The 10,558-nt window shown below is 40.0% G+C and overlaps 1 long non-coding RNA gene across 1 annotated transcript; it reads left to right on the forward strand.

The window, feature by feature from the left end:
* Positions 1-8: 8 nt before the first annotated feature.
* Positions 9-721, forward strand: LOC115254277 (uncharacterized). Its single transcript, XR_009995785.1, has 2 exons — positions 9-219; positions 282-721. It is a non-coding gene; the product is annotated as an uncharacterized LOC115254277 (long non-coding RNA).
* Positions 722-10,558: the final 9,837 nt, after the last annotated feature.

Below are 10,558 nucleotides of genomic sequence, written 5' to 3' on the forward strand. Positions count from 1 at the left end.
CAAAACGAAGTTCAAGCGCGATTTCCGTAGAGTCCGGAGCGACACTAAATCGGGCGGTGGAGCTATCCTGAATATTAAAAGGCGTCCGACGCTTGATCTTATATGCTCTAGCCAGTGGTCACGTCAACCGATAGTTGTGGAACGATATAACTCGAACGGAACGATCAGTGTCCTGCTCTTTGGCTTTAGGAGTGTATCGTACAAAAGGCCCCATCCAGGGTAAGATCGCCTATAAACGAGTTCAATGCTTGTCCGATTAAATCCAAACCTGTGTTTCATAGGGCCTTTAAGCGTATCGACTGTTCCTCCACTTGGCGTCGTGGTCAAATTGGCGTCACTATGCACTCATGGTATGGCATCGGGAGAGGCGGCGAAGAAGAGGTAGCCGGTTGGAGTCCTCAATGCAAATCTGGCGGTGATCAAGGGAGAGAGGGGATCATCAGCGCTTGCTCCGCCGCGTGTAGGAGAAATGTCCGCAACAGCGTAAGCCACATCAGAGGGAGTACGGTGAACGGAGAGTGGACCAGAGAGGGATCGACAGCAGAAGTGGTGGTTGTAAGGGTGCACCCTAACTGTGAGTACTCACGTGAAGAAGAGAGAACAAAATGTAAACCGATTAGGGAAGATGAAACATAGGAAAGCGGTAATAGGTAGGAGGTGAGGAAAGGAATGAGGTTGTATGTAGTAAGGTTGAGGCCAAAATATACGTAGATGAAAACAATTGAAGTAGTGTCAGACTGATGAATGTAACAAGTCTTACAGGAGGATCCAAGGATACCTCCAGGAGAATTCAGGGATTCATCCAGAAGTTTATTCAGGGAATCCTATATAAGAGTTCCTTCTAAGATTCCTTTAGGATATCCTTAGGCAGCATCCATTTATTACGTAACGCTAAAATCGACATTTTTCGACTCCCCTCCCCCCTCCGTAACGCTTTTTTGTATGAAAATCCTTAATTTTTTTGTATGGGCCGTAACGCTCAGCTGTACTCCCCCCTCCCCCTAGAGCGTTACGTAATTTGTGGACGGCGCCTTAGGGGATTCCTTGAAATGCTCCTTTAGGAATTCTTCCAGGAGTTCTTCCAGGGATCGCTCCTGGGGTTCTTTCAGATTGTAGATCAAAATTGAGAATTTTCCAGGAGAACTCACGAATGCCTCCATGAGTTACATCAGAGATCTCTCTAGAAGCTCATTCAGGAATTCCTACAGGAGTTCTTTCAGAGAAATTTGTAGGAGTTCCATCAATAAATTCCTTAGGATTATAATCACGCATATCTCCCGGATACTCTTGAGGAATCTTTCATGGAGTTTCTACAAAAATTCCTCAAAGATTTGCTTCTGGAATTCATCCAGGAATTCTTTAGATACCTCCTGCATATCATTCCCCCTATCCGGAAAGATTCCGCTAAAAATCCTTCGAGGATTCCGCCTGGAAATCCCCCGGAGATTCCTACCAGAATTTTTTCGGAAATTCTCCCTAGAATTCCTGCAGGGATTTCTCCTGTAATTTCTTCAAGGATTCCTCCTGGAGTTCCTTCGGTTATTCCTCCTGGAAAATCTTCGGAGATTCCTGCTGTAATTCCTTCGGAAATTTCTCCTTGAATTCTCCTGTATTCATCTTGGAATTCCCTTGGGGATTCTTCCTAGATTTTCTTCGAGGGTTCCTCCTGAAATTCTTCCGAGGATTCTTCCTGATATTCCGACGGAGATTCCTCCTGGAATTTCTTTGTTGATTTCTCTTAGAATTCCTTCGGGGATTCCTTCTGGATTTCCTTCAGAGATTCCTCGTGGAATTCATCCGGGAGTCCTCTTGGAATACTTTCGATGATTTCTCCTAGAATTTTTTCGAAGATTCCTCCTGAAATTCGTTCGGGGATTTCATTTGGAATTCCTTCGGGGATTTCTCCTAGAGTTCCTTCGGGGATTCCTCCTAGAATTCCCATGGAGATTTCTCCTGGGCTTACTATCGGGATTCCTCTTGAAAATACCTCGATTATTTCGCTTGGAAATAAATCGCAGATTTCTCCCAGAATTCTTTCTGGGATTCCTACAGGGATTTCTCCTGTAATTTCTTCGGAGATTTCACCTGACATTCCTTCCGGAAATCCTTCTGGAGTTCCGTCAGGTATTCATTCTGGACTTCCTTCAGTGGTTTCTCTTGGACTTCCTTAGGGGATTCCTCCTAGAATTTATTCGGGGATTCTTCCGGGATTTCCTTCGGAGGTTCCTCCTTGAATTTTTTTCGGAGATTCCTTGTGGAATTCCTACGATGATTCCTCCTAGAGTTTTTTTGTGGATTTCTCCTGGAATTCCTTCGGGAATTCCTCCTGATAATCCGTCGGGGATACCTCCTGAAATTTATACGGGAATTCACACAGGAATTTCTTCGGAGATCGCTCCTGGTTTTCCTTCGGAGTTTTCTCTTGGAATTCTTTTGGTGATTCCTCTTCGAATATTTCCTCGTAAATTCCTCCTGGTAAGGAGTGTATCGTAAAGTAGTTGAAAATGTTAACAATAGCCTCAAAAATAGTTTAATACCACTTTGAAGTAATTTTATTTTTGGAGATACTGTATAAATCCTTGAAAAAAGAAATGGCTTTTGTGGTTTTCTAAAAATGTTCTTTTAACTGAGTTTTTAACCTAGATTACTGGACGCATGTTTTAAAATTTTTGCACACCTTCTAAAAAATTGAAATTGCGAAAAAAGTTCGATAATGTTCGAAAATTGTTTACTTTTTTGTGCAAATATAATAAGCTCCAGAATCCCCATGATATAGGTAAATTATTTTTTTCAAGAAAAATCTCCACTGTATTTAAGCGCAATTCTTAAAAATGAAAAAAGGCCATTTTTGAGGAACCCCTTTTTTCCATGCTCCTCCAAATCATGTTTATGCAAATAAAAAATACATAAAATGAAAAATTCACATTTTTTTAAACAGGGTTTGTTTTTTAATTTATGGACAAGTAAGTTAGAGCAAAAAATAGAACTTTATAACCTTTTAAGATATTAAAAGCAGAACTTCAAAGTTTGACAAAAAAAATAGACGTTTTTTTGAGTGGACCATTTTGTAGATATAGGAGATTTTTCTATCGAAAATATGAATTTTGAAAGTCGGTGTTGAATGATATGTTATGTGTACATAACTGTTAACAAGCATCAATATTTTCCAGATTTTTTATCGTACAAATTTTATTCGCTACAGATTTTTGAAATGTTGAAAAATCTTAACAAAATTGCATTTTGTGCAGATTTTTATTTTATGAGGTGTGTTCATTTAATCATATTTTCAATAATACTAAAAATTTTCCAAATTTTTCCAAGCTGTTCTAAACTTAACTATATCGTGAAGATTTTATAGAAGAACCGAAATGAAAAGACCAACCCAGCTTCGAGATAGAGCATCCTGAACATTTTCAACTACTTTCCGATACACTCCTTATTAGTCATGGAATTCCTCTAGAAATTTCTTATGGAATTCTTTCGGGATTCCTCCTAGAATTCATTCGAGGTTTCCTTCTGGAATTCCTTCAGAGATGCCAGTTAGAATTCCGTAGAGAATTCCTTCTGGAAGTCTTTCGGGGATTCTTCTTGGAATTCCTTCAGTGATTCCTCCTAGAATTTCCTCAGGAGTTTCTCGTTTATTTTTCGCTAATTCCTCCTAGAAACCCTTTGGGGATTTTTTCTCGAATTCCCTTGGAAATTCCCATTAGATTTTTTTTTTTGGGATTCCTGCTGGAATTGCTTAGTGGATTATAGCTGGAATTTCTTTGGGATACGTGTTGGAGTTCTTTCGATTTTTTTAATTCCTGCAGGGATTCCACCTAGAATCGTTTTAGGGATTCCTCATCGAATTCCTACGAGGATTCCTCCTGGAGCTCCTTCAGGAATTCCTCCTAAAATTTCTTCGGGGATTCCTCCTAGAATTTCTTCGAGTATTCTTCCTGGAATTCCTCCGGAGATTCTGCCAAGAATTCTTTCGGAGATTCTTTCTGGACTTCTTTAGAAGATTCCTCCTTGAATTTCTTCGAGGATTCCTTCTGATATTTCGTCGGGGATTTCTCCTAGAATACCTTTGGTGATTCCTCTTTGAATTTTTTCCGAGATTCCTCCTGGGCTTCTCCTGATATTCCCTCGGAGATTTCTTCTGGAATTCGCTCTTGGAATTCCTTTAGTGAACCCTGTTCGAGTTTCTTTGGAGATTCCTCCTGGAATTTCTTCGGGAATCCCTCACGGAATTCTTTCGGGGATTCCTCTTAGAATTTCTTCAGGGATTCTTCATAGAATTCCTTCAGGGATTCTTGCTGGAATTCCTTCGAGGATTCCACGTGGAATTCTTTCGGCAATTCCTCCTAGAATTCTCTCAGGAATTTCTCCTGTAATTTCTTTAAAGATTCCTCCTGGCTGTTTTTCGTTGATTCCTCCTAGAAATCCTTAGAGAGGATTCCTTCTCGAATTACGTCGGGGATCCCTCCTGGAATTTCTTTTTTTGGATTCCTGCTTGAATACATTTCAGGCCAAACATGTCTAAAGTTCCTATCTGCATAAGAGAGTCTCTCTTTGGTTTCCCTCTCTTTCGTTAATATCTCAGCTGTTTATTTGTATCATGATTGTCTCCTTGCATTGAACGATGGTCAAAACAATCGTCTATTGATTTGTACTGCAAAAGCTGTTGAAAAGTGTACCATTACATTGCAATAATTGAAAGAGAAAGTGAACAAAGAGAGCCTCACAAATGCAGATAGGAACTATTGAAATGTTTGGCCTGATTTGGGGAATCCTCCTGGAATTCTTTTGGGAATTCTTCATGGAATTCCTTCTGAAATTCATAGAAAATTCCAATCAGGGAATTCTTCAGAAGTTTCTGCAGGGATCTCTCTAGGGAGATTCTTGTACCACAAGAGATTCCTGCAGAAGTTCCTTCAGGGTTTCATACAGCATTTTCTGCAGAGATTACTTCAGAATTTTCTTCATGGATTCCTTCAGGAGTTTCTTGGAGTTTCTTGGAGCTCCTCCTAGAATTCCTCCTGAGATTCAAATTCTACTAATTCTAGAGTGTATTGACAACAAGAACTATTATTACGGTCAAATTGTGGCCACGCCGATGACGCCGCCGCCGCTGGCCAAAAATGGCCCTCACGCCGCCACCGAGCAAAATATAGTCGGCGCACAGGTCTAGCCATTTGACCGAATACATCAGTATAACTCGAAAGAACAGCCTATGATTCAAAGAAGGAACAATCTTAGACAAAATATTCGCAGTTTCAACGCCAACAAATCCCTCAATGGTAAAACTAGAAAGAATAGCCTATGATCAAAAAAAGGAAATATTTGTTAATATCATATTAGCAGCTAGAATGTTATCCTGAGTTTGTTCACGCCTTCAAATTCGCTTGATCATAATTCGGCCAAACGACCCTTTCGGCCAGATGGCATTTGGCCAAATGGCGTTCCGCCAAATGGCGTTCGGCCAAACGACATTCGGTAAAATGACCGGACCCCATACAAACCACTTTGTGTTTACCAAAACCTCGTTCATCTTATATTTCAAGGAGCCCCAAAATGCTAAGATGGTTTTATCCTGTTCCAGCAGTGTTACAAGTGGCTTCGTCCAAGAGTCTTACTTTTGTAAGGGGAAAGTTTATCTACGTCATCTAGTTTTGATTATCACCTATATACAGGGGGTGGTCAAAATGTTTGGGATAGGCAACTTTTTTTTCTCTCATGAAAAAGTTCAACGTGCTGTAACTTTTCATAGAGTGCATAAAAGATACTCAAATTTTGACTGTTTATCAACCTATTATATGTGCGTCATTGGTACAAATTTGGGCTCGATTGGTTAATCTTTCGCAAAATTAGAACCGTTTTCGTAAAACACTATTTTTCAGCCAGCTTATTTTTTTGAACTGTCATATCTCAGAAACCAGTGAACTGAATTGAATGAAATTTTGAACGTTTATCAACAATATATTGATGCTTCAAAAGTTATTGAAACAAAGGCACTTTTTGAACGTTTAAAAAAGTTATCATGGATGGACACTTTTTAGATCTTTTTCGAAAAAATGTATTTTTTTACATCAATGTCATTGTATTTTAGTTTTGATATCCAAAGATTTTCTACTTTTTTTCTCAGAATATCTCTAATAGGATATATTAGAGCCTATTTGGGTTGAAGGAAGAACACATTTAGTAATTTTTGATTGATATTGTAAATTTGACTTATTTTCCTCTATATGGGTGAAAATGTCAAACCGGTATAACTTTATTCGCCGTGAGAAAATATTGCATTTTATAATGTCGCATCAAGTATCACTATGTTGTTGATAAACGTTTAAAATTTCATTCAATTCGGTTTACTGGATTCGGAGATATGACAGTTCAAAAATTGGAAGTTTTAAAAATAGCGTTTTACGAGAACAGTTCTAGTTTCGCGAAAGATTAACCAATCGAGACCAAATTTGTACCAATTATGCACATATAAATAGGTTGACAAACTGTCAAAATTTGAGAATTTTTTATGCACTCTATGAAAAGTTAAAGTATGTTTAACTTTTTTGTGAGAGAAAAAAAGTTGCTTATCCCAAACATTTTGGCCACCCCCTGTATTTCCTCTGATAAGAATGTTTTGGAATGCTTATTCGATACACACTTCCCCGGTTGTTAGATATCATTCGGATGATTTGATATTCTGATGAAACCATTCATCTTCGGATGAACTCGATTTCTTTTTATATTTCTGATTCTGTAAGTCACGGACACCGTCTTTAGCCAGAAGCCAGAACACTAAGACTTAGACAATACTTAGACAGGATTTGAACAAAGCGATGGTTGAACTTTGATTTAGTGTACTGAGAAAAGAAGATATTTTAGGTCCTTAGCACATTCTATAGATACTTTTTTCGATGAAATCTCTATCATTACTTTAGTATTTCACTTGAAGGGTTATACATTGACGTACTTCCTTTGCCAAAAATATACGCTATTAGACACTTGCTAACAATCATGGAACATGATACTTAAATGCTGATAGCTTGTACTGAAGCGAAGCCATTTCAATGCTGTGGTATGCCACTATTTCGGAAGCGATTGGTCATTCAGCTGGCGGCAGAGTAAGTAGCCAAAAAGCTAGGAGGAAAAAACCCCTACCAAAATGCATTGCAGTTTTTTTTCCTTACCCAACCCAATAATTGCGAAGCCCGGAAAGTGAATGGGAAACTCTATCTGGGTTATGATTCAACGCTGATTTATACGGAAAAGGGTCAGAACAGGAGCGGAGCGTATCGAATGACCTACTTGTTCTACTTGTACCGCAAGAAGGGGGTGTGTAAACTGGAACCGTTTGCTCTGATTTCAGAAATTTGTTGGCACTTTGTTCGACAACTACACAAGACCAATTATTATTCATCGAGACAACAACGCGCCGCTGCCGTACGATTTGTTCTGGATTCAAGTCAAGTCTGATCAAACAACAACAACAACAGCTACGTATTAGTGTTGACCGCGTGCCAATAACAACGCCTCTATAATCGGCGACGAATAGAGTGTTTATAATAACGCCGCCCGGATGGATGGGGAGCGCAAGCAAATTAAAAGCAAACTGCGGCCGTTTATCGGCCGCGCGCTTGTTTTTCCTGTGAAAGCATTCGACCACTATCACGTAACAAGCAACGCATTCAGTGACGCATCAGTAAAGAAACCAGAGGAGAGCAAACAAGCCCCCCTCATTGATAGTCGCAGAATAATGATGATTATAGTAATGTCTTATTGCGCAGTGGGTTGATACGAAGGAAAACTTGAAAGTATGATGAAATTACTGTTGTTCCGGGTCCGCTAAGGTAATGGAAGCAAAGGGTCTATATAATGATATAGCCAAAGCTTCTGGTAAATCCAATTCCCTGGTTTGAAGTGAACTTTAAATGTAACCATCTGACGTCAAAGAGTCAAGTTAGGTCCAGTACTAGATTTGTAATAATGAGCTGTTGTTGAACAAGCTCAAGCCCAAGGAGCCTAGAACTGACTCCTCCTTGTTAACATTTCGTGAATTTAAGATATTGGAAGTTTTCTGTCAAACGAGGGCTTGATTTTGCAGTTGTTTGTGATTATAGGTAAATACAATACAATACATACAACCTATTCTGAAGAAAGCAACGCCGCCAAAAGAACCAAATTTTCATCACTTTCTATCCACTGTGCACCACGTGCAGAACAAAGGCTACCCTTAGTAGGCGACGATGCGATAGTTAGAGTTGATTATTCATATTTATTACGATTTGAAGGGCATATCCCCAGACGGGGGTAACTGCATTTCTTTGTGCGCTTGAAACTCACCTTAAGCTGGTATCCTCCTTCAGCAGTTCGTATTTGCCCTGCTGTTTGGACATTCTCTGTCCGGTTCGTTTCGTCCCGGTGGCTATCATAGTGCTGGCGTCGTCTTCGTCGTCGTCGTCGCCAAATGGAGCATATTTCTTATGGGTCCACACAAGGAAGTTGTAAGATTCGACGACCTTCCCTTCTGTCTTCTTCTCCTTGTCCTGCTATCACCCGGAAGGGTTGGATCTCCCAGACGTTGGTCTTCTCTTCCGTCTGCTTTTGGGGGTTTTAAAACACTGTGGTCTTTTCCCTATTTCGCTATTGGCTTTATTATTGTGGTCTACCAGCTAAATAATATTCAATCCAACCGCACTAGCTAAGCTCTCTCCCCGTGATCGTAGTAGTCGGCGCGGGATGAATAAATTTACATAATATCGTCGTAGTTTCAAAGCTTGCTATGCCGTCGCCAACTATCACAGAGAGCTTCGGGAAAAAATTACACACATTTTTCAATCCACCTTAACACACAGGGCGGGCGGCGATGCTAACAACAGGCCATGATCCACCGCACACCGTTCGTCGACCACAAACAACAACGCCAACCATAAACTTTTATTCGCTAATCACGCGATTCGGTTGGGGCTGAGCCCCTGTCGCTCAAAGCTAACGACTAGCACACTTTGTGGGGATGACCTGGTCACTTTCGATTTTTTTTGCCTCCCCCTCCACAACTATTCCACACTCTACTTTTTACTGTTTTAGAACAGATAGAAAAATTCCACCACTGAACTGGAAGCTAATCCAATTACGACAATCACCAATTATTCCTCAGAAATGCAGTAAGATACTTGTCCCACTGAAATAATGCACTTTTGCGATGCGGAACCCATTCACATGACGATACAGTTTTGTAACATTTCTATGCAGAGCACACACAAGAGCTTTTTTTCACCCCGAAAACGCCGAATTCCGACGCGGAAATGGGCACTTCCTCCTTTATGTCCACTGCATTGGCACTGGATGGATTTTGCTTACTAGAGCAATCCTTCACTCCAGCTAGAGCACGGCACTCCCGAATTTTACGACTTTTACACGGGACGAAAGTTGAAAACAGACTGAGATACACCAGGCGACGGGACGGGAACTGTCTGACAGTTTCCTTCGTCGTCATTCATTGTTTTTCTTTGTGGTTCTCCACATTGAACGCACACATGTTTAAAACGTCTAACAACACCAGGATGTGCTGTGTCGTGCGTAAAAATGCAACGGTATTTGTCGTATACGACTCTCGACGGTGGTAGTAGTAGAATTCATTCATCTGTCGCGTCCATCCATTCATCCGAATTCATTCGCAATCAACAAGCTACACCAGGAAAAAACGACAGTTTATTTTTAATTTTTTTACGAACTAATTTTAAGAATCAAAATAACTAAAGTGATTTTTTTTCTTGTCCCGCAAAAAAAACTATACCGCTGTGTTGAGAGATAGGTTAGGATAGCTTATACGCCGTAAGCTTGTGCCTATGTTATGCTGGAAACAAACGGTTACATCGTATTGGTGGGATAGAGATGCCACTTCCTTGTCCTTAACACTTGGGTGGATATCCACATCAATATGAACACTGTTGTAGTTTTATAAAAAAAAAATACGTACAACCATGTAATAACTCATTGGCGTTAATTTCTCGTTATTGTGAATAGAATTCCCTAGAACACGTATCTACAGGTTTTGTAAACATTGGCCATTTTTCCGTCTGATCCGAAAACCTGGCTCCCGAGTGTGATGGGATTTCGTCCGGGTGCCGGTGTCGCGCGTTTTTGCTTCGTTGGTTCGATACTTTTGCTATATACACAGCTATTTTTGATTACCGACTTCGGTAAAATTTTACTGGGTTTTTGAACTGCTGAAAACCCGGTATTTTTTTCATTACCGAAAAGTCAGTAATTGAAAAAAATGCCAATCTGTCACACATTACTGAATAAGTCGGTAATTTATTCGGAAGAAATCTTTACTGGGTTCTTCAGTTAAATCGTTGTTTGTTATTCTGGTTTTTGGGTGCCCCAGTTTCGTGGCCACACCCCGATAATTTTCCCCTTTCTTTCATTTTTCATTGATTTCCGGACTGGCGGATGATGGATTATCTTGCCTTTTTCACATAAAAATCCGCTACTGTTTCAAACAAAGATAGTTTGTTTTAAACCACAGAGACTGTTATCGAAAGGTTCTTCGAACTTGTGCGGTAGCTTGTAC

Source organism: Aedes albopictus, unplaced genomic scaffold (assembly GCF_035046485.1).
Source record: "Aedes albopictus strain Foshan unplaced genomic scaffold, AalbF5 HiC_scaffold_146, whole genome shotgun sequence".
Taxonomy (NCBI): Eukaryota; Metazoa; Arthropoda; class Insecta; order Diptera; family Culicidae; genus Aedes; species Aedes albopictus.